General features: G+C 53.9%; 1 protein-coding gene across 1 annotated transcript in view; it reads right to left on the bottom strand.

Moving 5' to 3' along the window:
* Positions 1-23766, bottom strand: part of LOC102068481 (uncharacterized) — a 126555-nt gene that overhangs the window by 89740 nt on the left and 13049 nt on the right. The gene's annotated exons all lie outside the window — the stretch shown is intronic.

Genomic DNA, 23766 nt, shown 5'->3' with positions numbered 1-23766 from the left:
CAGTAGCTCACGCGCCCGTTGGCGCCCGCGTCCGCGTCCCGCGCCTGCACGCGCAGCACCAGCGCGCCCGCCGCGTTGTTCTCCGCCACGTACGCGCTGTACGCCGCCTCCTCGAACACCGGCGCGTTGTCGTTCACGTCCGACACCTCCAGCACCAGCTCCCGGCTGCTCCACAGCGCCGGCCTGCCCCGGTCCCGGGCCACCACCGTCACGCGATGCTCGGACGCCTGCTCGCGGTCCAGCGCGCCCGATGTCACCACCTTGTACGAGCCGCCCGATGACGCCGAGATCGACAGCGGTGCCTCTCCCGACAGCTCGCACGACACCTGACCGTTCTCGCCCGAATCAGGGTCGTTCACGTTCAGCACGGCCACCACGGTGCCCACTGGAGCATCCTCAGGCACCGGGCTGGACAGTGACAGAATGGTAATCTCGGGTGCGTTGTCGTTCTGGTCCGTGATGTCGATCTGCACTTCGCAGTGACCAGTTAGCCCACCGCCGTCCGTGGCTTCCAAGCTAAAAACGTATTTATTTTCCTCCTCAAAATCGAGTGTACCAACCGTCCTGATCTCTCCACTCTCGCTGTCGATCGCGAACAATAAGGGCACGACGTCTGGGACGTTGCTGAAGGAGTAGGAGACTCGCCCGTTTGAGCCCGTATCTGCATCCGTGGCTCGCACCTGCAGTACCAGAGACCCTGCCGGCAGATTCTCCGCCACTCGCGCCTCATAGAGAGTTTTCGTAAAAACGGGCGGGTTGTCATTTGCGTCTGTCACGTTGATGCGAATCAGAACAGTCCCAGACCTTGCCGGTTCCCCGCCATCCACCGCTGTCAGTACCAGCTCAAAAGAGCTCTTCTTCTCTCGGTCCAGCTGTCTCTCCAGCACTAATTCGGCCTGCTTCTTTCCACCAGGCTTTTCTTTCACTGATAGTGAGAAAGATGGGTCGCTCGTGAGTTCATATGTCAGCAGCGAGTTGCTTCCTGAGTCTGCATCTCGTGCCATTTCCAAAGGAAAATGAGCACCGGGAGGGATCCATTCACCAATCTCGAGGTCCAGAGCAGTCTTGCTGAAAGCCGGGACATTGTCATTTACATCCTCGATTGCCACCTCGACTTGGAAGACGTTCAGCGGGTTGTGCACCAGCACCTCAAATCTGACAGAGCAGGTAGGCGACGCGCCGCACATCTCCTCCCGGTCCAGCCTCTCGTTCACGTACAGGTTCCCGTTCTCCTCATTCACCGTGAAGTATTTCAGCTGCTTCTTGCCGCCAGACGCCACCTGCAGCTTGCGCGCCGGCAGCTCGTCCGCGCTGAGCCCCAGGTCCCGCGCCAGCGGCCCCACCAGCGAGCCTCTGCCCAGCTCCTCGGCGATGGCGTAGCGGACCCGCTCGGCCGCCGCCCGGCACCACACGCACAGCAGCAGCAGCAGCAGCGCGGCCAGCAGCGCTCGCCCGCCGCCCGGCCCAAGCCTCTGCCGCCGCCTCAGCGCCATTCTCTGCCCGCTGCGCTCGCCGCGCTCCTGCCTCCTGCCGCTGCCCTGCCTCCCTTCCAGCCGCTCTCGCCGCCCACAACAGACACCGCTGAAAGCCACCCACACCGCTCGGGCCGCCTCTCGCCGCCGCCGCTGTCGCTGTCGGTGCCGCTGCCGCTGCGGCCGGCGCCGAGCGAGCGAGCAGCCTGCGGGGGCAGGACGCTGCGGCGGCGGCGGCTCCAGCGGCGCTCGCCGGCGGCCAACAGCGACACCCGGAGGCGCCGCCGCGACACTGCAGCCGCCGCACGCCCGCGCTCAAGGGGGCCCGGCTTTGGGCGGGGCTCAGCGGCTGCACCGGCCCGGGGGGCTCTCCCCGACCAAAAACACCGAGAGCGGGAGCTCCTGCTTGATTCCACTGCAAAGCCTTACTATCTGAGATCTCTTTGCCGGGGCTTTTAGGGCTCTGTTTTAGGTCACATTCTACAGTCACAAGGAAATATTCATTGCATGGCAGCATAGAATGGAATTCAGGCGCTCTTAATAAAATCATGGGCCATTAACACCAGCAATATCCGATAATATAGGGAAGATTTCAAAAGCTTTTCCACATTATCCGCAACTATCCTCTCATTATCTGGGAAAAATAAATTGGAGATGAAGATCCGCCTAACGCAATCTAACATCCCCTATGCCAAGATAGCAGAATAAAATGTACTGTTTTCTTTCTGACAAGGCAATCACCCAGTTCTTCTCCAGCCTCATACACAGAGCTCCCCTCTCTGCTTTTTCTTCCATTCCAGGCCACTCTGAGGTTTTGCTTGTGGCCATCTCCTCACTGCTCAAATCCATCATGAGATGATAATGCACTGCAGCCACACCCAGAAGGGAGGTGCAATTGTCTGCCCACCTCCATTATGATAACGAACTGAAGGATTCTGGAGCACACAAATGATAAACAACCATACTAAAAGATCAGCAGTCATCCAACTGAGAATGGCTTATCAAGCCATTGGCTTTGAGGCAATCTCCTCCCTGTCCTTATCACATGCTCTGTTCCACAGAGAGGCAAAGTCTACTAATGTCATATTTACATCTATTTCTCCCAACAAGAACACAGAAAAAGTCACTCTCATAACTCCTGCCTTTCTCTCCCATAGCAACTAGAGCAGGAGACCTTGGCACATCATATGTTACTAAAAAAAGGTGTTGCTAATTGTAAGTATACCCACACATTGTGTAACTCAAGTGAAAACAAAACAAAGGAAAAAGCCTGCAAGGAAACCCAAAAACATGAATCAGATCATGGGAGGAAGCATTACAAGAGTAAAATGAGTCAGAGATGCTCACAGTGAATTCTTCCAGACCTTTATTGCAGGCCTTAAAATGCATCCCTGAGAGCACCTGAAGTCACTGAGGTCTCAAGGGACAAGTGTGGCCCTGACATGCACAGCACAGCAGGAGAGGGGGGTTATTTACAGAATTAGTCCTCTCCTCAGCAGTTCATTCTACTGCATGGCCTGCTCACCTTGCTTGGCCGCAAAGTTATGAAACCACCATTTGCACTGTTCTGAAGCCATCATTTTACAAAGCTTCTCATCAGCCTCTTCCTTAAGGTAAATATTATGACAATTTACAGCAGATTTTCTTATAAATTATATTTCTTACTCCCCACACACCATTCAGTCTGAAGTGGCTGAAGTAAGGATGTGATGAAAAACATCAGTCACTGTTTCATATTGAAAAGTACTGACAAGAATTGTGAAAATGAGTTACAACCTTCCAGGAAACAAAGGACTAAATGAAAGTGGAATTACAATTCTGAAGTAACACTATATTAATATGTAGCCTAGAGGTACAGATTATGGAGGTTTCACAGAGGATGAATTAGTTAATCAAGCAAAGAATTATGGTTCAACATGACCAGTTACTGTGAAAAATGTTACTCTTGCAGGGCTGTCATTGTCTTTCATGAAAAAGACACCAGGATCAGAACAGCAATGGCACTGACTTTGGCACCAAGCATCAAATCAAACCATTTCTCTGCTAAACCCACACTGAGTCCCCCATTTGCCTGGCACAGAACTGAGCTCTCACCCTCCTCACTCTGCATTCACAGCCTTCAGTTTCACCATCAACACCAACCACAATTTTGGTTCCATGGATGCCACAGAGAAAACAACACCTTGGGGAAACATCCATTCATGAAGTTGTATTTCTTGAATGAAATATTCAAGGTCAGGCTGGCTGGGGCTCTGAGCCACCTGCTCTGGTGGAAGATGTCCCTGCCCATGGCAGAGCAGCTGGAACAAGAGGATCCTTAAGGTCCTTTGCAACACAAACCATTCTCTCATGTGGTGCTTCTGGGATTCCATGACTACAAGTACAGCTACAAGGAATGGATAAGAGATATTCTCCCTACTGGATAATGACATGCTTCAAGTTTGCAATATTGCCAGACAAATTCAGCTTTACTCCTTGACAAAAGTACAAGCAAAAAAACAAACACACCAACCCAACCCTACCCAACCCAACCCAACGAATCACAATCCAACTTAACCTGAAGAAATTATCCAAAGAAACTAAAATGAACCCAGCAAGAATGGGAAAACACCAGAAGAGTATCAGTCATGGCCTCACATTGCAGACAGGCACAACTGCAGTATATGCACAACCCAACAAACTCAACTGTAACCAATACACAGGCACCTCACACAGGAGTCACTACACAGGCCCCAGACTGTAATTTCCTTGAATAGTAAGAGAAAGAAAAGCTTGGAACCACAGCTGGGAGCCTCATCTAAATACCAGGACAAATAGAACTGGACACAATTCATTCATTCATTTTGAACTGAATCACACTGAACTCCAGCACCAGCCCTGTCTCTGCATACACAGACTTCTCCTCTCTGGCCAAACATAACATGGAAGCAAACTCTGCATACAGACATCATTAGATGAAAGTTGTGTGCACAATTTCTCAGAGCCCAAGCAACACAACTAAGGTTATTCTGTTTCTCCCAATTATTTGAACATGTGGGAAATCTCATATATGCCATAAATTATTACCAGCTCTGTCTAAGACCCACACATCCAAGTATCACATCAAAGGCAGCATCACCATTCTTCAGCACATGGACTCCCCAAAGTATGTGTGACTATCACTTTTGGTGCAAAGGAATATGGGACTCAAACTAGGCCCTTTCAGTCCAAACCACACAATTGAAATTCATACGACTCCTCCTAACTCATTTTCAGAAGGCCAGCAATGGACCTGGGGATCAACAAAACACAGGCCATGTCTCCACCAGGGCCTCCTCACAAACCACACAACCAACACTCTCTTCTAACCCTTCTATCCCGCCTCACACGGAGAGCATAGATCATCAGAATTAAGAGAGACTCCCCCAATAGGAAAGTTACTCAACTGCGTCTCCTTACCATGGATAATATTTGACTTCACATACAAGACAGCAGACAAGAAAAAACATTTATTACAGACACATTTATGAAACTTGTCTATGGAAATGTCTCTGTCTTTTCATCTATAAACAAGAAAGAACCATTTTCAGATCATCAGAAGAATAAGAGAGGAAGTTAACACCTTCAGAATTGAAGAGCTCACAACACTCTCCTGAATTATTTAACTCAGAGTAGATATTGATAACATTGTTTATAGGCACTGAACACACAGCTGGCAATTCCCATAACCCATCTGTCATAAGTGCAAAATTAAGCCTTGAAGTGACACCATTATAATGACAAACAAATACTTATTAAGAGCTGGTCAAGGTTCTCCAAGCAGCTGGAATACCGATCTTCTAAACAATTACTTTGGGGAGAAGAACTCCACATTCCTTCATGCTAGAGATAGAAACTGGACAGAGGATAGAGTAAAACATTCCCTTGAGTCTTTCAGCAGACATTCCCACACAGGTCACAGCACTCACACTTCCAACCCTTCACACCATGCATGGTGTGCTTTCACCCATTTATCATAAAAACGTGTCAGAGTGAAGGCCCAGTTCCCCAGTCCATTTTTCTTGTCAGCACCAATTTCACACAGCTATCTGCACATCGCTGTGCTATGGAAGATACATTTGCTGCTCACTGAAGTTCTGTGAAGAGACTTTGGAGGTCTCAAATGAAAAACCGAGCAGTCTTCCCAGAGACACTGAGTCAGTGAATATCTGCTCACAGGGAATTATGCCCACCTTGTACCTCCCACAGCAACTCGAATCTCTCCTTCCCATCCAGGCAATTCTCTTGCCATGCTAAATACTTTCTACCCAAGGCTCATCCAGCTCTATCTGATATAGCTCTACCTGAAAAACAAGAAAAAACCAAAGCGGTTCTACCATTTCCTCCTCCACATGCAGCCACCCACAGCCTTTTCAAAGAATCACAATTTCGAGAAGATCCTTTATCCTCATAACAGACAGACAGACATCATCAAGGACTACTTGTTGCCTGGTCCAAGTTCTTTATTTCAGAAAAGACCAAAGAATGGATGACACAAACACTTCCTGCAGACCTCTAGTATGTATCATGGACAGCGGTAAATGCTGAGAAGAATATGCAGAGAAGTTCCACACAAAGCCATCAGCATTTTATTCAAGACAGATTCTACCTATTCAAGCACATGTGCTCTTGGTAAAACACATGAGACTTCTAAAAAGCTGTATTTCTTAATAATGTGTTCCATCCCTTCAGAAGATCTAATATGAAGAGCAAGACAGATTCCAGACAGCGCAGCTGACACAGGGGAAGCAATGACTGGAACCTGATCAATACCCAAACTGCTGACCTCACCAACAGCGTGCCAGCAGCAGCCTTCTCCCTCCTTCCTTCTTCACGAAATGGAAGGCTGAGGACCCACCCCATGTTCATATACTGACAGCAATGCGCAAAAGACTTCAGAACTACAACAAAGGAAACTTTACCATGCTTGCAGAAATAGTCTCATATACAAGCCAGAGAACACGGCGGGGAAAGGGCAGGGCAGCATCACAAGAAAGCGTCTTGGATAAAACCTGTACAGAGGAACTCACCGAGAGAGGGGCGGGGTCCGATGGGAGGGCGCCGGCCGGGTCCTCGTTGCCGAGCAGCGGCGCGGGCTCGTCGGGCGGCGGGCGGGCCGGGAGGGTGTCGCAGCAGCTGGCGGCCGAGAAGCGCAGGTGGCTCTTGCGCGAGTCGGCCGTGAGCGACACGTCGTGCGAGTAGGACTGCAGGAAGGCGCGCACGCCGTCGATGCCCACGAAGTGCGAGACGGGCACGCCGCGCAAGGCGCCGCTGTCCGGCGGCAGCAGCTGCTGGCGGTGGCAGCGGCGCAGGCGCAGCGCCAGCAGCAGCAGCAGGAAGGCCACGAAGAGGCACGAGACGGCGGCCACGGCCAGCACGAGCCAGCGCGTCAGGCTGGCGGCCGGCTCGCCCGGCGCCGCCGCCTCGTGCGCCGCGCTGCCCAGCTCGGCCAGCAGCTCGGCCACGCTCTCGGCCAGCACCACGCTCAGCGTGGCCGTGGCCGACAGCGCCGGCCGCCCGTGGTCCCGCACCAGCACCACCAGGCTGTGGCGCGCCGCGTCGCGGGCCAGCGGCGAGCGCGCCGTGCGCACCTCGCCGCTGTGCAGCCCCACGCGGAACAGCCCCGGCTCCGTGGCCTTGGCCAGCTCGTACGACAGCCACGCGTTCTGCCCCGCGTCCGCGTCCACCGCCACCACCTTGGCCACCAGCGCGCCGGCCTCCGACCGCCGCGGCGCCAGCTCCACGCCCGACCACGCCGCCGCCGCAGCGGCCGCCGGCGGGTACAGCACCTGCGGCGCGTTGTCGTTCTCGTCCACGATCTGCAGCCGCACCGACACGTTGCTGCTCAGCGCCGGCGCGCCGCCGTCCTCCGCCCGCACGCACAGCTGCAGCTCGCGCAGCTGCTCGTAGTCCAAGGAGCGCAGCGCGTACAGCGCGCCCGTCTCCGCCTGCACCGACACGTACGACGACAGCGGCGCGCCCCGCACCCGCCCCTCCGCCAGCCGGTAGCGCACGCGCGCGTTCTGCCCCCAGTCCGCGTCCGTGGCGCGCACCGTCAGCACCAGCGCGCCCGCCGCGTTGTTCTCCGCCAGCCGCGCGCTGTAGCGCTCCTCCGCGAACACTGGCGCGTTGTCGTTCACGTCCAGCACCCGCAGCGCCAGCACCGCGCTGCTCTGCAGCGACGGCGACCCGCCGTCGGCCGCCCGCACCGTCACGTTGTACTCCGACACCTGCTCCCGGTCCAGCTCTCTCGCTGTCACCACGCTGTAGTAGCTGCCGTGGGAGCTCTGCAGCCGGAACGGGATGTCCTTGTCGAGCGAGCAGCGCACCTCACCGTTGGCCCCCGAGTCCCGATCATTTACGTGCAGCAGGGCTACTACTGTCCCCGACGGCGCATCCTCAGAGATCTCAGTCAATGAGGATGATACTGTCAGTTCAGGGGCATTGTCGTTGACATCTGTCACGGAGACCGTGACTTTGGCTGTATCGAATAGCTCTCCGTCGTCCCGTGCCTGCACTTCCAGTTCAAATGAGGAAATGTCCTCGAAGTCCAAGTTCTTCTTAAGGGTTATTTCTCCTGTCTCTGTTTGAAGGTGAAAAAGTTCGGATGCCCCTTCTGTAATTCTGTGTAAACTGTATTTCACGTGTCCGTTCGCACCCTCGTCGGCGTCTGTAGCTGTGACAGTGACGAGGGTGGAGCCCACGGGCACGTCCTCGGGCACACGCACCGTGTACTCCGCCTGGCTGAACACGGGCGCGTTGTCGTTCGCGTCCAGCACGGTCACGCGGATCCGAGCCGTGCCCGTCCGTGCCGGATCGCCGCTGTCCATCGCCCTCAGCACCAGCTCGTGAAACGCCGCCTCCTCCCGGTCCAGCGCCTTCGCCAGCACCAGCTCGGGACGCTGATCGCCGCCGGGGCCCGCCTGCACGGCCAGCGAGAAGTGCTCGTCACCGCTCAGCTCGTAGCTCTGCAGCGAATTCCGGCCCGAGTCCGAGTCATGAGCATCTGGTAGGGGAAACCGCGACCCCGGGGCTGTCGCCTCGCTCATCCTCTGTTCCAGTTCGATTTCCTTGAAGCTGGGCTCGTTGTCGTTTATGTCCGTGATTTCCACTTCTATTTCATAGAACTTCATTTCCCCCTCCACTATCAGCTCACAGCGCAGCACGCATTTCTCCACCAGCCGGCACAGCTGCTCTCTGTCGATCCTCTGCGCCGTCACTAAATGTCCCGTATTCCAGTGCAGAGCGAAATACGGTGTCCGACCTCTTTCTACAATGCGAACGCCGCGGTCTCGGATCTCCGGCAGCTGCAGCCCCAGGTCCTTGGCCACGTCGCCCACGAACGAGCCCTTGGGCATCTCCTCCGGCACCGAGTAGCGCAGCTGCCCCCACGCCGCCTCCCACGCCGTCAGCAGCACGGCGCAGAGCAGAGCTCGCTGCCGCCGGCCCCAGCGCCTCCCCGCCGCGCACATCTCGGCCGTGGCTGCTCCCCGCTGCCGCCTGCTGCTCTGGTACCCGCGCTTGCTGAGCTTTCCTGCAGGACTCTCCGCTCACCGGCCCCTGTGTAGCCTCTTCCTCCTCCCCTCCTGCAGGTATCTGCACTGTGAGGGCGACCGTAGATCTCCGGGCTGCCGAACCAGGAATCCGACGAGCGAGCAACCGAGTGAGCCGATCCGCAGCGGGAGGGGCTGCCGGTAGCGCTCCGAGCTTCCTCTCGCTCCTCTCGGTCAACAGCGGCGCCCGCAGCCTCCTCCCGGCACTGCAGGCACCGAGCGCTGCGCGAGCTGCCTCGCTCACTGGCAGCTCGCGGGGAGGGGACAGTAGCCTCCGAAAGGTTGCGTCCCGTCCCGTGGGAACCCCCTTCCTCGGCTTTCCTACAGTCGACTTCTTATTCGATCATCCAGCCCTTAACTAGACACATTTAATACACCTTGTGGGGTTGCAGTATTTCTACCTCACCTTAAAACTTGAAACAAATGTGATAAAAGATGTTCTTAGAATATGGCATGCAGAGTAATGCTCATATTTTTTCCTTAGGCCCTGAAGCTCAAAATCCTTCCAGCAAACGTTCAGCCTTTTAGACCAGTCCGTCTTCAGGACTTTCCCCTCACCAATTCGGCAGGTTAAAACAACTCCATGTATGCTCAGAAAAAATATGAATAATCAAAATATTTACTCCCTGCATCCCGCAGAATAAAGACAACACTAAAATTTTGGACCATATTATATTCGAGCTGCAAATCCCAGGCTGTTCTGAAGCACCCTGACTTCACCTCATTCTTCAGACACCACTTTGAAGTCGCTCCTAAAACCTTTACACACTACAGGCTGCACTTACACCGGGTTCTCCTTTGTGGAGTAATTCAGAAGAAGAGAGCAATGAGCCATAAAAAACAATAGAATCTTTGATGTCAGAAAAGACATCCCATGTGATCAAGTCCAGCCTTTCTGGCTTGGGGGGAAATTTCAGAACATATAAAAAACCCAAAACGAAACGAAATACTAAAACATGCCTGAAGGAAAACTATCAGGTTATATCATAAGAAAAAGGGAATGGAAAAACTAAAACCAGAGTTTAAAACACAAAAAAACAAGGATTTGGAGTTGCTTTGTGGATTTGAATATTGTTTTGTACTTTGTTTTCTTTCTTTAAGATTTCTGGTTCCTCTTTCATTTTTTGAGGTTTCTTGTTCGTTTTGTTTTTCAAATCCTGAATTACTCCCTGTCTGGGCCGTGTAACCGGTATAATTTTCTAAAAAGACATTACGACACACAACAGATGCATGAATTTTGTATTGAGGAAGCCGCACGCAAACCTGCTTTAGTACTACAATAGCAAAACAAAGCTTAGCAACGGCTCCTTCTTTCAGAGTTATCTATCAAGTATACTGCCTCTAGAAATAGCAATGAAAAAAGGTAAAGTAACGTTTTTTCTTAAACTTAAAACCACTGAAGACAACAGCAGAATGCGAGGGATAATTTCCCACAGAAACTTCATAGAACCTAAGGTTGAAGACAAAGCAGAGTTTCACCACATCTTAACAGGCAGAAACCGCCATATCGCATAGGCTGTTTCCAACATAAACATAAGATATAATCACTTAACACCTCATGGAAATACGAAACAGCACTACCGCTGCAACAAAGAACTAACCTAAAGAGCCTCCTGCCACAACCACGCTCATGAAGAAGGCTTACAGACAATGAGCGATATTTACACACCTGGGGTACATCGGGATTGGCGGGCACCTCTCCCACACAGGCGATGCTCTTGGGGCTCGGTTTGTCGCAGGAATCGCCGCCCAGAAGCTCCTCCGCCGACAGGACGGGCACCGGCGGCGGCGGCGGCCAAGCGGCCTCGGGCACGGCGCGGGCGGGCGGCGGCACGCACAGGTTGTAGGAGTAGGGCAAGGTGCCCTCGCAGAAGTCGGCCGGGAAGGCGGCGCCGGCCAGCGAGAAGCGCTGCGCGCCCAGGCAGCGCAGCACGGCGGGCGGCCCGGCCCGGCGCAGCCGCGCCAGCACGGCCAGCGCCACGCTCAGCACCAAGAGCGCCGACAGCAGCGCCAGCGCCAGCACCAGGTAGAACTGCAGCTCGGCCGCCGCCGCCGCCGCCTCGGCGCCCGCCGGCCGCTCGCTCAGCTCCGGCAGCGCCTCCTGCAAGCTCTCGGCCAGCACCACGTGCAGCGTGGCCGTGGCCGACAGCGCCGGCTGCCCGTGGTCCTTGACCACGGCCACCAGCCGCTGCTTGGCCGCGTCCCGCTCGCCCACGGCGCGCGCCGTGCGCACCTCGCCGCTGTGCAGCCCCACGCGGAACAGCGCCGGCTCCGACGCCTGCACCAGCTCGTACGACAGCCACGCGTTGCGCCCCGCGTCCGCGTCCACCGCCACCACCTTGGCCACCAGGTAGCCGGCCTCGGCCGAGCGCGGAACCACCTCGAAAGGCGGCGCCGCCGCCGCCCCTCCCGCAGCCTCTCCCGCCGCCGCCGCCGCCGCGGGCCAGAGCACCCTGGGCGCGTTGTCGTTGCGGTCCAGCACGAAGACGCGCACCGTGGCCGTGGAGCTGCGCGCCGGCGAGCCGCCGTCCTGCGCCCGCACGACCACCGTGAACTCGCGGCACTGCTCGTAGTCCAAGGAGCGCTGCGCGTACAGCGCGCCGCTCCGCGCCTCCACCGACACCAGCGGCGCCGCGCCCGCCGCGCCCGCGCTGCCGCCCGCCAGCCAGTAGCTCACGCGCCCGTTGGCGCCCGCGTCCGCGTCCCGCGCCTGCACGCGCAGCACCAGCGCGCCCGCCGCGTTGTTCTCCGCCACGTACGCGCTGTACGCCGCCTCCTCGAACACCGGCGCGTTGTCGTTCACGTCCGACACCTCCAGCACCAGCTCCCGGCTGCTCCACAGCGCCGGCCTGCCCCGGTCCCGGGCCACCACCGTCACGCGATGCTCAGATGCCTGCTCGCGGTCCAGCGCGCCCGATGTCACCACCTTGTACGAGCCGCCCGACGACGCCACGATCGACAGCGGCGCCTCTCCCGACAGCTCGCACGACACCTGACCGTTCTCGCCGGAGTCCCGGTCCCGAACTTTCAGCACGGCTACCACGATGCCGGTCGGGGCATCCTCGGGCACGGGACTCGACAGCGACAGAACGGTGATTTCTGGGGCGTTGTCGTTCTCGTCCGTGATATCTATTTGAGCCTTGCAGTGACCTGTTAACCCGCCTCCGTCCGTAGCCTCCAGGCCGAAGATGTATTTATTCTTCTCCTCGAAATCCAAGGTTCCCACCGTCCTGACCTCGCCGCTGTTGCTGTCGACAGTGAACAGACCACGGATGCTGTCTGGGACGTTGCTGAATGAATAGGAGACACGCCCATTGGAGCCCGCGTCCGCATCTGTCGCCTGTACCCGCAGCACCACCGTCTCCACTGGCAGATTCTCCGCTACTCTCGCCTCGTAGAGGCTTTTGCTGAACACGGGCGGGTTATCGTTGGCGTCAGTAACGTTTATGCGAACCTGGACAGTCCCGGACCTCGCGGGATCCCCGCCATCCACTGCCATAAGCACCAGCTCAAAGGTGCTCTGCTTCTCCCGGTCCAAGGCTCTGTCCAAAACTATTTCTGGCTGCTTGGTTCCGTCAGGGCTCTCTGTCACGGTCAAACTGAAGGAAGGGTGGCTGGTGAGCTGGTAAGTCAGCATTGAGTTGCTTCCTGCGTCTGCATCTCGGGCCATCTCCAGCGGAAAACGAGCACCGGGAGGGATTAATTCACCGATCTCGAGGTGCAGAACAGCCTTACTGAAGACTGGGGAGTTGTCATTCACGTCCTCAATTGACACCTCGATGTGGAAAATGTTAAGCGGGTTGTGCACCAGCGCCTCGAAGCTGACAGAGCAGGTCGCCGACTCGCCGCACATCTCCTCCCGGTCCAGCCTCTCGTTCACGTACAGGTTCCCGTTCTCTTCATTCACCGTGAAGTATTGCTTCTCCTCGCTCAGTCGCAGCTTGCGCGCCGGCAGCTCGTCCGCGCTGAGCCCCAGGTCCCGCGCCAGCGGCCCCACCAGCGAGCCTCTGCCCAGCTCCTCGGCGATGGCGTAGCGGACCCGCTCGGCCGCCGCCCGGCACCACACGCACAGCAGCAGCAGCAGCGCGGCCAGCAGCGCTCGCCCGCCGCCCGGCCCAAGCCTCTGCCGCCGCCTCAGCGCCATTCTCTGCCCGCTGCGCTCGCCGCGCTCCTGCCGCTGCCCTGCCTCCCTTCCAGCCGCTCTCGCCGCCCACAACAGACACCGCTGAAAGCCACCCACACCGCTCGGGCCGCCTCTCGCCGCCGCCGCTGCTGCTGCCGCTGCGGCCGGCGCCGGGCGAGCGAGCAGCCTGCGGGGGCAGGACGCTGCGGCGGCGGCGGCTCCAGCGGCGCTCGCCGGCGGCCAACAGCGACACCCGGAGGCGCCGCCGCGACACTGCAGCCGCCGCACGGCCGCGCTCAAGGGGGCCCGGCTTTGGGCGGGGCTCAGCGGCTGCACCGGCCCCGGGGGCTCTCCCCGACCAAAAAGAGCGACAGCGGGAGCTACTGCTTAATTTCACTCCAAGGCGTTTCTATGACCCTTGCTGGCTATGACTGGGCGCTTTTAATGCATTAATTTCAGTTACAGTGAATAGTCACATGCAGATATATATGTCACCCCACTAAGGAATGGAACTTAGCTGCTCTTCATAACATCACAGCCCATTTACATCAGCAATAACCCATAATATAGGAAAGACTTGAAGAGGTTTCTCGAACTCCTTTACGTCTTGAATTGTTATTCATTCCTTGAGAAATATTTAATATGAGATATAGATCAGCCTAAAGCAACGTGAGCATCCCCTGTGGCAAAAAGGCAGAATAACGTTTACTCTTTCGTTTCTGACTCATTAAAGTTGCTTCATCTGAGTTGTTTCATTCATCCATATCTGAGCACCTGACAATGGAAAGCACAAAGGAACACTAAGTCCTTCATAGAGCAAAACAATGTTTCCAACTTCCAATTTAAACTTTTCTTTAAAGGGCATTTAATTCATACCACAGCTATGGGCAAGAACATGCTAGACTGGAACATTTGGGGTATATCCAAAACTTTTTTTGGCAATATCTTCCATTTCCAAACAACCCTTACTGTAAAATTTTCTCTTAATCAAAACCTCCCTTCTTTTACCTAAAAACATTTGAATGCTGTCCTCTGACCACTGTCACTCATAAAAAGAGCTCTGTCCATATTTCTTATAAGTTAAAACACAAACAGCAAAAATACAGTGATAAGTCTACACACGTGCATAATTTCTCTATGCTGGAAGACCCACACTCCTTCAGCCCTTCTGCATAACAGAAATGTTCCAGCCCTCAGACCACTTCCATGATGTTCTGGGAACTCTAGCGTGTCCATTGGGATACTGGCCAAAGATCTCCATGCAGTCTCTGCTCTGACAGAATGAGTTTAGAGGAGGTAGGGAACTCCCTCGACCTGCCAGGCAGAGTGCTTGTCATGCAGTGCAGGACACAATTCCAGCAGCAGGTGCGCATGCGCAGCTCATGCCCCACCTCATCACCCACCAATAACCCAAAGCACTTCTCCAAAAAGCTCTTCCCTATCCCCCGCTCTCTCTGTAAACTGGGGATTGCCCCACCCCAGCTGCAGGACCTTGAACTTTGATCCATTTCATGATGGTTGCACGGGGCCACTTCTGCAGCCCATCCCTGGCTGCCATCTCTACCCTGGAGTGAATCAGCTCCAATCGGTGTCAGCTGCAAATTGCCTGAAGGTGCCTCAATCCCACTGGCCATGCAGGTGCTGAACAGAACTGGGCCCACTCAGGGCCCTGGAGGGACAGCACAAGTCACTGCTTTGCACCTGGACATGGAGCCACTGTCTGGAACTCTCTGCAGGGGACTCTCCAGCCTGTTCCTCAGCCATTTGACAGCCTCCAGGTGATTGCCCAGCAGGTTCCTCTGGGTGATGGCCTGGGGGACACTGCACACCTTCTCCCACTGGGCCCTGCTCTGTCCATGGAAACCTTGGCTGGGCTGGGTGGTCACTCTGCACTTGGACAGCTGCAGCAGAGATGATCCTGCATGATTCCACTACAGACAAAATGTTCCTGGCTGAGCACACCAGGAGTGCTTGTGAAACCCTTCCTCTGTGCAGCTGGAAACATCCCAGCTGTGTGTGGGAACTGCACCTGCACTCGGGCAGCTGGCACAGAGGACACCTTCCACATGAGATCAGACACCCTGAGCCTGAGCTCATGACAACAAGCAATGCAGGAGTCAGAAACACATGGAAATGGACAGATGCAATAACATTTTGTAGGTCTGCCTTGCTCTACAGAAGCAACTCAAATCCCACTGGACTCCATGAGGCATAGCCTGGTGTTATCTGTGACATGTGACAAGCAAGGCAATGACACAGTTCTTGTCCAGCCTCACCCACAGAGCTCCCTTCTCTCCTTTTTCTTCCATGCCAGGACACTGTGAGGTTTGCTCGTGGCCATCTCCTCACTGCTCAAACCCATCATGAGATGATAATGCACCGCAGCCACACCCAGAAGGGAGGTACAGTTGTCTGCTAATAATCACCATTATGATAAGGAACTGAAGGATTCCAGAGCACACAAATGATGAACAATCATACTGAAACATCAGCAGTCATCCAACTGAGAATGGCTAATCAAAACTTTGACTTTGAGGGCATCTCATCTCCATTTTTATCACATGCTCTGTTTCACAGAGAGGAAATTTCTACTAAAGTCATTTTTACATCCACTTTTCCCAACAGGAACAGTAAGAAAAGTCACTCTCATATCTCCTGCCTTTCTCTCCCACTGCAACAAGAACAAGGGACAATGGCACATCATATGATACTAAAAAAAGATGGATTGTTGTTAATTGTAAGTATATCCACATACCGTGAAAATCAAGGGATAACAAAAAACAATAAATAACCCACAGAAACCCTGAGAACATGAGTCAGATAAGGGAAGGAAGCATTAGAGGAGCAGAGAGAACCAGACATGCTCACAGTGAAGTCTTCTAGGCCTTTATTCCAGGCCTTAAAATCCATCCCTGAGAGCAACAGGAAGTCACTGACATCTCAAGGGGCAAGTGTGGCCTGAGGACTTAAAAAGCACAGCAGGATAGGGGGGTTCATTTGAAGAATTGGTCCTCTACTCAGTAACTATTTCTACTGCATGGCTGCTCATCTTGCACAGTTATGAAACCATCATTTTAAACAGCTTCTCATCGGCCTCTTTCTCAAGATAAAGCTTCTGACAAATCACAAGAGATTCCCTTATGGCTTCTGCCTCATAGTGCCCACACAATGTTCAGTCTTAAGTGACTGAAGTAAGGATGTCCTGAAAAACATCAGTCACTGTTTCATATTTCAAAATAATGACCAGATTGTGAAAATGAGCTGCAATCTTCTGGGAAACCCAGGCCTGAATGAAAGTGGAATTACAATTCTGAAGAAACTCTATATCACAATGAGGTATGAGGCATAGAGATGCAGACAATGGAGGTTTCACACAGGATTAATTACCTCTTCCACCCAAGAGTTATGGTTCAACATGATCAGTTACTGTGGAAAATGTTACTCTTGCAGGACTGTCATTGTCTTTCATGACAGAGACACCAGGATCAGAACAACAATGGCACTGCCTTTGGAACTAAGCATTAAATCAAACCATTTCTCTGCCAAACCCACACTGAGTCCCCCATTTGCCTGGCACAGAACTGAGCTCTCACCCTCCTCACTCTGCATTCACAGCCTTCAGTTTCACCATCAACACCAACCACAATTTTGGTTCCATGGTTGCCACAGAGAAAACAACACCTTGGGGAAACATCCATTCATGAAGTTGTATTTCTTGAATGAAATATTCAAGGCCAAGTTGGCTGGGGCTCTGAGCCGCCTGCTCTGGTGGAAGATGCCCCTGCCCATGGCAGAGCAGCTGGAACAAGAGGATCCTTAAGGTCCTTTGCAACACAAACCATTCTCTCATGTGGTGCTTCTGGGATTCTATGATTACAAGTACAGCTACAAGGAATGGCTAACACATACTCACCCTACTGGATAATTATATATTTTGGAGTTTGCAGGATTTCCATGAACAGTGAGGATCAATTTTACTCCTTAATAAAAATGCAAACAAACCAAGAAACAAAGAACCCAACACAAACCAAAGTAAACAAATAATTTAAAAACAAAAAAAACACCAAAACCTGAAATGAACCTAGCTAAGAATGGGAAAAACTCAAAAGAGTATCAATCATGGCCACACATTGCAGATTGGAATAAATGCAGTGTGTACAAAAGACAGCAGAGTGGACATTATCCAATACACAGGGGCCTCACACAGGAGTCACTACACAGGCCCCAGGCTGTCATTTCCTTGGATAGGAAGAGAAAGAAAAAGCCTGGAACCACAGCTGGGAGCCTCATCTAAACACCAGGACAAACAGAACTGGACACAATTCATTCTTTCATTTTGAACTGAATCACACTGAACTCCAGCACCACCCCTCTCTCTGCATACACAGATTTCTCCTCTCTGGACGAACATAACATGGAAGCAAACTCTCCATAAAGACATGATTAGATGAAAGTTGTGTGCACATTTTCTCAGAGCCCAAGCATCACAACTAATATTATTCTGCTCCGTCATAGTACTTAAACAAGAGGGCAATATTACAAAGGCCATAAATTATTTCCAGCTCTGTCAAACACCCACACATCCAAGTATCACCTCAAAGGCAACATCACCATTCTGCAGCATACGGACTCCCCAAAGCATGTGGGACAACCATTCTTGATGCAATACAATATGGAACCCAAACTAGGCCATTTCAGTCCAAACCACACAACTGAAAATCATAAGACTCCTCCTGACTCATTTTCAGAAGGCCAGCAGAAGCCCTGGGGATCAACAAAACACCACAGGTCATGTCTCCACCAAGACCTCCTCACACACCCCCAACACTTCCATGTAAACCCATCACAGCTCCCATGGTTAGAAGAGACCTTCAGAATGTAGAGAGAATCCACCAAGAGGAAAGTTGCTCAGATAGTATCTGCTTACTATTGCCAATATTGGATATCTCAACCTAGCCATGGGAAAAGAAAAAGCATTTATTACAGAGACAGTTTCAAGAAACTTGTCTATGGAAGTCTCTCTCTTTTCACCTATAACCGTGAAGGAACCATCCTCGAATCATCAGAAGAACAGGACAGAAAGTTAACACCTGCAGGACTGAAGAGCTCACAACTATCTTCTGGATTATATAACTCAGACTATATGATTAATGATGTTGTTAATGGGCACTGAATACACAGCCTACTATTCCCATACCACATATAAGTACAAAATTAAGCTTTGCATTGACACCATTACTATGACCAACAAATACTTATTACAAATGTGCAGGGTTCTCCATGCAGCTGGAATACAGATCTTCTAAACAATTACTTTGGGAAGAAGAACTCCACATTCCTTCATGCTAGAGATAGAAACTGGACAGGGAATGAAGGAAAACATTCTCTTGAGTCTTTCTGCAGACATTTACACACAGCTCACAGCACTCAGATTTCCAGCCCTTCACACCATCCATGCTGTCCTTTCACCCAGATAGATTAAAAACGTGTGACAGTGGGGCCCCAGTAACCCAGACCATTTCTCTTGTCAGCACCAATTTCACACATCTGTCTGTACATCTCTGTGCTGTGGAAGATACATTTGCTGCTCACTGAAGTTCTGTGAAGAGACTTTGTAGGTCTCAAATGAAAAACCGAGCAGTCTTCCAAGAGACACTGCCTCAGTGAATATCTGCTCACAGGGAATTATGCCCACCTCGTATCTCCAACTACACCTCGAATCTCTCCTTCCAGCAATTCTCTTGCCATGATAAATACTTTCTACCCAAGGCTCATCCAGCTCCATCTGACATAGTTCTACCTTAAAAAACAAAAAAACCCAAAACCGTACTACCATCTCGTCCTCCACATGCAGCCACCCACAGCCTTTTCAAAGAATCTCAACTTCAAGAGGATTCTTCATCCCTACAACAGACAGACAGACATCATCAAGGACCACTTGTTGCCTGGTCCAATCCTGTCTTGGGGACAGTAACCAAAGGACCGATGAAACAAACACTTTTCCTGCTACATTCACTGTGTATCATAGCAATAAAGGAGAGCAATAATGGTTGAGAACAACGTGCACAGAGGTTCCACACAAACCCATCAGCGTTTTGTTCAAGACACATTCTACCTCTTACAGCACACTTGTTCTCGGGAAGACACATCAACCTACTAAAAAGAGCTATTTCTTAATACCATGATCCATCCCTTCAGAAGAGCTAATGGTACCAGGAACACAGATTCTACACAGCACAGCTGATATAGTGGAAGCAGTACCTGGAAGAGGATCAAATGCCCAAACTCCGACCTAACCAACAACGTGTCAGCACCAGCCTTCTCCCTCCTTCCTTCTTCAGGAACTGGAAGGCTGAGGACCCACCCCATGTTCACACAGTGACAGCAAAGGGCACCAAATATCAGAACTACACCAATGGAAGCCTCACCATGCTTTCAGACAGTCTCCTATGAAATACAGAGAGCACGGCAAGGCACTATCAGGAGAAAGAGTCGCGGAGAAAATTTGTACAGAGGAACTCACCGAGGAAGGGGCGGGGTCCGAGGGGAGGGCGCCGGCCGGGTCCTCGTGGCCGAGCAGCGGCGCGGGCTCGTCGGGCGGCGGTCGGGCCGGGAGGGTGTCGCAGCAGCTGGCGGCCGAGAAGCGCAGGTGGCTCTTGCGCGAGTCGGCCGTGAGCGACACGTCGTGCGAGTAGGACTGCAGGAAGGCGCGCACGCCGTCGATGCCCACGAAGTGCGAGACGGGCACGCCGCGCAAGGCGCCGCTGTCCGGCGGCAGCAGCTGCTGGCGGTGGCAGCGGCGCAGGCGCAGCGCCAGCAGCAGCAGCAGGAAGGCCACGAAGAGGCACGAGACGGCGGCCACGGCCAGCACGAGCCAGCGCGTCAGGCTGGCGGCCGGCTCGCCCGGCGCCGCCGCCTCGTGCGCCGCGCTGCCCAGCTCGGCCAGCAGCTCGGCCACGCTCTCGGCCAGCACCACGCTCAGCGTGGCCGTGGCCGACAGCGCCGGCCGCCCGTGGTCCCGCACCAGCACCACCAGGCTGTGGCGCGCCGCGTCGCGGGCCAGCGGCGAGCGCGCCGTGCGCACCTCGCCGCTGTGCAGCCCCACGCGGAACAGCCCCGGCTCCGTGGCCTTGGCCAGCTCGTACGACAGCCACGCGTTCTGCCCCGCGTCCGCGTCCACCGCCACCACCTTGGCCACCAGCGCGCCGGCCTCCGACCGCCGCGGCGCCAGCTCCACGCCCGACCACGCCGCCGCCGCAGCGGCCGCCGGCGGGTACAGCACCTGCGGCGCGTTGTCGTTCTCGTCCACGATCTGCAGCCGCACCGACACGTTGCTGCTCAGCGCCGGCGCGCCGCCGCCCTCCGCCCGCACGCACAGCTGCAGCTCGCGCAGCTGCTCGTAGTCCAAGGAGCGCAGCGCGTACAGCGCGCCCGTCTCCGCCTGCACCGACACGTACGACGACAGCGGCGCGCCCCGCACCCGCCCCTCCGCCAGCCGGTAGCGCACGCGCGCGTTCTGCCCCCAGTCCGCGTCCGTGGCGCGCACCGTCAGCACCAGCGCGCCCGCCGCGTTGTTCTCCACCAGTCGCGCGCTGTAGCGCTCCTCCGCGAACACCGGCGCGTTATCGTTCACGTCCAGCACCCGTAGCGCCAGCACCGCGCTGCTCTGCAGCGACGGCGACCCGCCGTCGGCCGCCCGCACCGTCACGTTGTACTCCGACACCTGCTCCCGGTCCAGCTCTCTCGCTGTCACCACGCGGTAGTATTCATCAAAGGACTTCTCTAGACGGAAGGGGATGTCGTCATCAAGCGAACAGCGCACCTCGCCGTTGGCCTCCGAGTCCCGGTCCTCTACGTGTAGCAGGGCGACCACCGTACCTGACGGAGCATCCTCAGAGATCTCGCTCAGAGCCGACGACACTGTGAGTTCTGGGAGGTTGTCGTTCACATCTGTTACGGTAATTAAAACTTTGGCGGTGTCGGAAAGACCTCCGCCGTCATGTGCCTGCACCTCCAGTTCATAGGAATTGCCTTCCTCATAGTCTAGGCTCTGTAACAAGGTGATTGCTCCAGTGTCACTATCCAGCTGGAAAGTCTGCGAGGCTCTCTCAGTAATTTTCTGAATCGAATATTTCACATTTCCATACAACCCGTCATCGGCGTCCATAGCCGTGACAGTGACGAGGGTGGAGCCCACGGGGACGTCCTCGGGCACACGCACCGTGTACTCCGCCTGGCTGAACACGGGCGCGTTGTCGTTCGCATCCACCACGATCACACGGATCCGAGCCGTGCCCGTCCGTGCCGGATCGCCGCCGTCCATCGCCCTCAGCACCAGCTCGTGAAACGCCGCCTCCTCCCGGTCCAGCGCCTTCGCCAGCACCAGCTCGGGACGCTGATCGCCGCCGGGGCCCGCCTGCACGGCCAGCGAGAAGTGCTCGTCACCGCTCAGCTCGTAGCTCTGCAGCGAATTCCGGCCAAAGTCAGGGTCGTGAGCCTGGGCCAGGGGAAACCGCGACCCGGGGGCTGTCAGCTCGTTCATTCTCAGTTCTTTTTCTGACTCTCGAAAGCTAGGAGCGTTATCATTCATGTCCGTGATTTCCACTTGGATTCCATAAACCTTCATCTGTCCTTCCACTATCAGCTCACAGCGCAGCACGCATTGCTGCACACGCTCGCACAGCTGCTCTCTGTCGATCCTCTCTGCCGTCACTAAATGTCCCGTCTTCCCGTGCAGAGCAAAATACTGTGTCCTACCTTTGTCCAAGATGTGAACACCGCGATCTCGGATCTCCGGCAGTTGCAGCCCCAGGTCCTTGGCCACGTCGCCCACGAACGAGCCCTTGGGCATCTCCTCGGGCACCGAGTAGCGCAGCTGCCCCCACGCCGCCTCCCACGCCGCCAACAGCACGGCCCAGAGCAGAGCTCGCTGCCGCCGGCCCCAGCGCCTCCCCGCCGCGCACATCTCGGCCGCCGAACCGCAGCACCGCCGATCCAATCCCGCTCCCACTCAATGCTCTCAGCTCCTGCACTGTCCGCAGCTGTCGGTGCCTCCGCCTCGCTCCAGAATGGACCAGCACCGCGGGGACGATCGGGGACCGCAGGTTCATACAGGGAGCGAGCAACAGAGTGAGCCGATCCGCAGCGGGAGGGGCTGCCGGTAGCGCTCCGAGCTTCCTCTCGCTCCTCTCGGTCAACAGCGGCGCCCGCAGCCCCCTCCTGGCACTGCAGGCACCGAGCGCTGCCCAGCGCTGCCCGCCCTGCCTCGCTCCATACAGGGCACGGTCGCCACCGAGATGTCCCTTTTCGTCCAGCGCTGATCTCCTGCCTCCGCATTTCTCCAGCCCATCTCTGCTTTCATCCTCCAGGGTATCACCATCGGGAGAAGGCAGAGGCATTCCGTAGGCGGGGTTCTTTAATCGCACTGGAAACTCATTACTTTCTAAATGTCATTATACATAAATTAAATAGATATTTTCCCCTGTAGCCTATTATTAATCTTATCGTTTTATTTCAGAAGCATCTGCAACAACAGCCTTACAGAGAGAAAACGTGAAGACAGCATTTCCCGAAATTCAAAGCTATCAGGTTCCTTAACACAAGTGTGATGAGAGCAATTGCATTCTTCTTGGAGTCAGGGAGCTAGATATTATAGGATTAAATTATAGGTACAAATAAAGACGCACCTGAAACTCAGAAAGGAAAACTTCAGGACTTCAAATATTTGACATCCTTTCCTAGTGGATATAGTGTTTCCTTAGTTTATACAGATTTACAATTAATCAAGACATTCTAGGTTTTCTTTTTTCCTAAATTCAATGTGTACACCACCGTAGTTTGTCAGTAAGCTATTTAGCTAAGTATTTCTAAGGACGATGATATGATTGATATGATATGATATGATATGATATGATATGATATGATATGATATGATATGATATGATATGACATGATATGATATATGTGTTCAAGAAAAGCATCATGGAACCGTAGAACAAAAGTACAACACTTGAAATTGTGCTGACCACTAATCAGTGTGCAAACGAGCCTGATTCAAGTGCCTAAACGCTCCTCTGGCCAGTCGCGCTTACATGGGATCCCTTCGTATATCAGATGTTTATCCCGATAAACAGAATTGCAAAAATTTGATGTTCGCAATATATGCGAGTTCTGCTAAAACCCCCAACATCATTGTGAAAAGAGGATAGAAATAAACCAATATTGGAAACAGAAATCTTTCAGCACTCCCACCAGTGTACGAAATAAAGATCATGAAGAGCAAAACAGAATCAGCCTGGACGCATACAGGAAGCCATATAATCCCTCTGCTGCATTACCCCTGACTCCAAAACGAGAGACAACGCCAGATGTCTGTGCTTTGGGTTTTTTTCCCTTGAATCCATCAGGCACAATCAGCAGTTCTACTTCCACACAATAAGAATCAGCTTTCAATGTTGCTAACACATTCTAATTTATAGAGCTCAACTGTTGAAGACAAAACCTCGCGCCTGAAGCTGAACCTGTGACCAACGAAGAACCAACGGCTTCCTGCTCTCAGCGAACAGGAGACAGCCCGTTCCTTAATTCAGTCCGTCACGGA

This window comes from Zonotrichia albicollis, chromosome 15, assembly GCF_047830755.1.
Source record: "Zonotrichia albicollis isolate bZonAlb1 chromosome 15, bZonAlb1.hap1, whole genome shotgun sequence".
In the NCBI taxonomy this organism is placed as follows: domain Eukaryota; kingdom Metazoa; phylum Chordata; class Aves; order Passeriformes; family Passerellidae; genus Zonotrichia; species Zonotrichia albicollis.
Note: the sequence above shows the minus strand (reverse complement) of the source record. Positions and strands in the feature narration are given on the sequence as shown.